Source organism: Phodopus roborovskii, unplaced genomic scaffold, assembly GCF_943737965.1.
Source record: "Phodopus roborovskii unplaced genomic scaffold, PHOROB, whole genome shotgun sequence".
Classification (NCBI taxonomy): domain Eukaryota; kingdom Metazoa; phylum Chordata; class Mammalia; order Rodentia; family Cricetidae; genus Phodopus; species Phodopus roborovskii.
In genome coordinates this window covers 99,527-106,088 of record NW_026125605.1, presented here as the reverse complement: position 1 = coordinate 106,088, position 6,562 = coordinate 99,527, and the positions used below count along the sequence as shown (strand labels likewise).

Sequence of the window (6,562 nt, the reverse complement as noted above, 5' to 3'; positions counted from 1 at the left end):
ATTTCTTTCTTTATATCTTCTTGAACCAGGTATGGTGCAATTGCTCATTGTTCATGTTCGAAGAGTTTGTACAGTTTCTGCAATTTCTGTTGTTGTTGAATTTCAACTTTAATCATGTTTGATAATATACAGGGGACTATTCCAATTTCTTTTGTATCTGTTGAGGTTTGTTATGTTGCCAAATATGTGGTTGATTTTAGAGAAGGTTCCATGTGGAGCAGAAATGAATGCATATTCTTTTGTGTCTGGATGGAATGTTCTGTAGATGTCTGTTAAACCCAATTGAGACATAACTTCTGTTAGATCTTTTGTTTCTTTGTTATGTTTCTCACTGGTGGTCCTGTCTAGTGGTCAGATTTGGGTGTTAAAGTCTTCCACCGTGAGTGTGTTAGGTTTTATATGAGCTTTGAGTTTTGGTAGCATTTCTTTCATGAATGTGAGTGCCTTCATATTTGGTGCATAGATTTCAGAATTAAGACTTTGTACTTAGTTTTTGAAGATGGGTGTTTCTGTCCTCCCACATAATGCCTCCAGGTCCCACCACCCTTCAGCCCCTAATAAGCACATAGAAACTGTATTAGCTATAAAAATGATGGCTGAAGACTAGGGCTTCTTACTGGCTGGTTCTCTCTTAATTTTAATCAATAACTACTTACCTAAGTATTCCTACAAGATCTTATCTTACACGAGAATGCCAGGTGCATCCTATCTTCTCCATCATTATATGGTATCACTTTCCATGGCACCTCAATCTGTCTGCCTAACCCAGCCTTCTCATGGCCTGGCAGTTCTTCTGCCTATGCTTTCTGCCTGGCTATCGACCAAACAGTGTTTTATTTACCAATCAATAAGACAAGCATATATATCATATATATATATGATACTCCCATCATTTCCTCTTTTCTGTATAAATAAAAACTAATGTTTTAACTTTAACATAGTAAAATTATATATAAAAAACACTTATCCAGGAAGAACTATAACTAATAATGTTTAGTAGATTAATTTTGGCAAATTTTGGCAAAATTTAAAGAAAAAAATTCTGTATCTTATCTTTTTGAGTCTAAAGATTCACATGTAGCTTATCACTTATCATAACTAAAGAAATCCATAAACATAACTATCTGCCTTCAAATGAATCAAAGACCTCAAAGATTAACATATAATGTCCATAATTGAGAGGGACATCTAGATGCCTGGACAGTCACCAAAGTTCTTTTATAATGTTGGGGCATCTATGTTCAGCCCACAGGCCATTGTGTGTTGGCACACTTCTCAGTGAAGCAGGAAATTTTAAACTGTCCACCTGTATTGGCAGTTTGTCAGTCACTTTACTTGAGTTCTGCAGAATGTCTAGCAGACTCTTACATGAAGAATCCTGAAGGACTGTCCTATTATGTTTTGCCAAATTCAGCAGCCACTTTCCTGTGGGTTTTGCATGTCCAGGTTATACAGCATTCAGTCAAACAGTCCAGGAAAGAGTAATTTCTTGCCAAATGACTATTATCTGCCATGTTGAAGGAAAGCTCTATAATGAGTTTCCTCAATGCATATCTAACTCTCTGACAAAATTGGTGTTTCCTGGAGAAGTTGTGCAATAAAAAACTCTAATAAATTATTTTAAATGTCATATTCTGTAGGTCTTTGAAAGGTTTAAAGTATATTTGGCACTTGAAATATATCTCTACATATCTAGAAAACCTAACATGATTATAAGTTTTTATTATCATAGGTGACTATCTATAGTCTACATATAATTATACATATATTCTTATTTTACATATCTATCCCAGTTCACACTTCCTCCCATGTCCCCCGACGCCTGCTCCTGTCCCATTCCCCTTCCACTCCACAGGGAGTGTGATGCATTCCAGGAGGGATCATCAAAATCTCTAAGTCATGTGGAGTAGAATCTATGACCTACCTCTGGCCTTTAGGCTAAGGGAGTATTCCCCCATGCAGAATGTGCTCCGAAAGTCCTTTTGCACACCAGAGATACATCCAGGTTTAATTGTCAGAGGTCGCTTAGACTGCCTAGGCCTTCTAACTGAGATGCATATTCAGGAGTTCTGAGTTGATCTGATGCTTGTTTCCCACCTATCAGTCTGGGAGTCTATGAGCTGTCCCTTCTTCAGGTCAGCTGTCTCTATGGGTTTCTGTACCCTGGTATTGACCCCTCACTCTTGACCCCTCACTCTCTGAAATTGGATTCCAGGATATCAGCTCAGTGTTTAGCTCTGAATGTCTGCTTCTGTTTCCATTGGCTACTATATGAGGGTTCTATGATGGCATATTAGTTAGTTATTAATGTCATTATCAGGGAAGGGCATTTAAGGTAGCCCCTTCACCGTTGCTCAAATTGTTAGTTGGGGTCATCCTTGTAGGTCTCTGGACATTTCTCTAGAGTCACTTTTCTCTTCAAATCTATAAGCACTACTTCTATTATGGTATATCCTTTTTGCTCTCTGTTTTCGACCCCCTGACTCAACATTCCTGGTCCCACAGGTTCTCCTCTTCTCCACTTCTCTTTATCCTAATGCCCTCTCCACTCACTGCCCCCCCCACTTGCAATATTCTCAGAAAAACTTGTTGCTTTACCCTTCTGTGAGGCACCTTGTATAAAATACTTAGAACCCTCCTTGTATCCTTGTTTCTCTGGCGTTGTGAATTATAGGCTGGTGATACTTTGCTCTATGTTTAAAATCCATGTATGAGTGAATACATACAATGTTACTCTTTTTGTGACAGGGTTATCTCACTCAAGATGGTTTCTTAAAGTTCTATTCCTTTGCCTGATTATTTCAAAATTCCATTGTGTTTGTCTACTGAGTAGTATTCCATTGTGTAAATGTACCCAACCTTCTTTATCTTAGTTGCTTCCAGGTACTTGTTATTACAAACAATGCTGCTATGAACATAGTTGAACATATGTCTTTGTTGCATGGATGTGGATCTTTTGGGTATATGTCTAAGAGTGGAATTGCCAGGTCCTGAGGGTAGACTGATTCCCATTTTCCTGAGGACCAGCCATACTGATCTCCAAAATGGCTGTACAAGTTTGCACTCCCACCAGCAGTGGACGGGTGTTCACCTTTCTCCACTTCCTCTCCAGGATAAGCTGTAATTGATATTTCTAAATTTAGCCATTCTGGCAGGAGTAAGATGGTATCTCAGAGTTGTTTTGATTTCCATTTACGATGGTGTGGATGTTGAACAGTTTCTTAAGTGTCTTTCAGCAATTTTGGATTCCTATTTTTGAGAATTCTCTATTCATTACTGTATTCCACTTTTTAATAGGGTTATTTGGTGTTTTGGTGGCTAGTGTCTTGTTTTCCCTTCCATATTTTGAAGATCAGCCCTTTGTCAGATGTAGGATTTGTGAATATCTTTTCCCAGTCTGTGGGATGTCATTTTGTGTTGTCAACTGTGTCCTTTTCCTTAAGCAAGCTTCTCAGTTTCAGGAGGTCCCATTTATTTATTGTCCATCTTAGTGTCTGTGCATGGAGCCTGAGGAGGAGCTGAGTGTGGCCCCGGTCCGTGAAGTCTGTGAGGAGGCTGGAGTAAAAGGGACCTTAGGAAGGTTGGTTGGAATTTTTGAGAACCAGGAGAACAGGACATACGTGTACGTGCTTATTGTCACAGAAGTGCTGGAAGACTGGGAAGACTCCATGAACATTGGAAGAGAGAGTGGTTTAAAATAGAAGATGCCATCAAAGTGCTACAATGTCACAAGCCCGTGCAGGCAGGCATCCTACTTTGAGGCGCTGAGGCAAGGCTACTCTGCCAACAACTGCACCCCTGTCGTGGCCACCTCATACTCCACTTCTGTGTCAGGCATCAGATGACTGCAGACTTGCTGTAAGAGCCAGAGAGTGGAAACCAGACTGAAGTGTGGCTCTCGTCACCACTCCCTCACCCTCCTCACAGCCTCCTCTTTGACCCAGACATGGTGGGCTACAGAGAGGGGTACACTGAGGCGCTGCTGGGTTGTGGAGTGATGTGGGTGGTGTGTGGGGTGATGGGAACTTCTTTCTCTTTTTCCTGAGGGTGGGACTGGGATGTAACTCACGAGTACTTTCCTGCTTGCTCCATTCCTCCCTCACTCACCCTGCCCTCTGAGAGAGGAACCCTGTTCTCCCATTTTGGGTTCTGAAGCGTTCCCATTTGCCTCATCCCAGCCTAGCCAGGTATTTTCTCTAAATTTTTATTTTTCATTAAAAGACACCCATGTGAGATGAAAAAAAAAAACAAATACACATAAATACACAAACATACAATAAAAACAACTAAGATTCAAAGATAGACATTACCATAGGGTAAAGGGCTGGGAAAAGATCTTCCAATCAAATGGACCCAAGAAGCATGTATCTATCCTAATATCTAACACGTTAGAGTTCAAACCAAAATTAATCAAAAGAGAATTAGACGGTCATTTCATATTCATCATAGGAGAAATCCATCAGCAAAAAGTGTCCATTCTGAACATCTATGTCCCAAATACAAAGGCACCCACATTTGTAAAAGAAACGCTATTATAACTCAAACCTCATATAAAACATGAAACAATTATAGTGGGAGACATTGATACACTACTCTCACCGCTAGACAGCAACACCAGTCAGAAACTGAACAAAGAAACAAAAAATCTAATAGAAGTTATGTCTCAATTGGGATTAACAGACATCTATAGAACATTCCATCCAAACACAAAAGAATTTACCCTCTTCTCTGATTTCTCTGCTCCACATGTAAACTACTCTAAAATCAACCACATACTAGGTGACATAACAAATTTCAACAGATTAAAAAAAAAATGGGAATAGTTCCCTATATCTTATCAGACCACCATGCTTTAAAATTGGAATTCAACAACAACACAAATCTCAGAAACCCGACAAACTCATTGAAACTGAACAATGCGCAATTGTACCATACCTGAAATTCACATAGAATGAGGACACAACATACTAGTACTTAGGGAATTTCATTGCACTAAGTGCCCCTATGAAGAAAATGGAGGAAAATCACATTAGAGAATTAACAGCACAAATAAAAGCCTTAAAACAAAAAGATTCAAACTCACCCTGAAGGAGTAGAAGCCAGGAAATAATCAATTTGAGGGCTGAAATCAATAAAGTAGAAAGCAGGGAAACAATACAAACAAATCAATGCAACAAAGAGTAGGTTTTTCTAGGAAATCAACAAGATAGACAAAACTGTATTCAAACTATTGAAAAAGGAGAGAGATAACATGCAAATTAACAAAATCAGAAACAAAAAAGGACACATAACAAAGGACACAGAGGACATCCTGACAATTCTCAGGTGATACTTTGAAAACCTGTACTCCACAAAATTTGAATTCAAAGGAAATGGAAAATTTTCTGGATAACTGTTACTTACCAAAATTAAATCAAGAACAGACAAACAACTTAAATAGATCTATAACCTCTAATGAAATAGAAGCAGTCTTCTAAAGCCTTCCAACCAAACAAAGGTCAGGGCCAGTCGGCTTCTGTGATGAATACAACTAGAAATTCAAGGCAGAGCTAATACCAATACTACTCAATTTGTTCCACACAAAAGAAAGTGAAGGTTCAATACCAAACTCTTTTTATGAGGCCACAATCACCTTGATACCCAAACTTCACAAAGACAAAACTAACAGAGAAAACCACAGACCAATAACTTTGATGAACATCGATGCAAAAATACCCAATAAAATACTGGCTAACTGAATCCTAGAATACATCAGAGAAATCATCCACTACAACCAAGTAGGCTTCATCCCTGGAATGCAGGATTGTTTATCATACAAAAATCTATCAATGTGATCCACCATATAACAAAACTGAAAAAGAAAAACCACAGGGTCATATCCCTAGATGCTGAAAAAGCCTTTGACAAATTTCAACACACTTTCATGATAAAAGTCTTGGAGAGATCAGGGATAACAGGACCATACCTAAACATAATAAGAACAATAAACAGCAAACCAACTGCCAACGTCAAACTGAACGGAGAGAAACTTAAGGCGATTCCACTAAAATGAGGAACAAGACAAGGCTGCACACTCTCTCTCTATCTCTTCAATATTGTACTTGAAGTTCTACCTAATGCTATAAGACAACAAAAGGAGACCAAGGCAGTGCAAATTGGAAAGGAAGTACTCACACTTTCTCTGTTTGCAAATGATATGATAGTTTACATAACCGACCCAAAAACCTCTACCAGGTAACTCCTACAGCTGATAAACACCTTCAGCATACTAGCAGGATACAAGATAAACTAAAAAAAAAAAAAATCAATAGCCCTACTTTTTTCAGATGACAAATGGGCTGAGAAAGACATCAGAAAAATATCATACTTTACATTAACCACAAAGAACATAAAGTAACTTGAGGTAATGCTTACCAAAAAAGTGAAAGACCTATATGATAAGAACTTTGTGTCTTTAAAGAAATTAAAGCAGATACCAGAAAATGGAAATATACCCCATTCTCTTAGATAGGTAACATAAATATAGTGGCAATTTTGCCAAAAGCAATCTATAGATTCAATG

At 38.4% G+C, this 6,562-nt stretch overlaps 1 pseudogene; it reads left to right on the top strand.

Moving 5' to 3' along the window:
- The first annotated feature begins 3,500 nt into the window (after positions 1–3,500).
- Positions 3,501–3,933, top strand: LOC127217071 (diphosphoinositol polyphosphate phosphohydrolase 1-like; annotated as a pseudogene).
- The last annotated feature ends 2,629 nt before the right edge of the window (positions 3,934–6,562 follow it).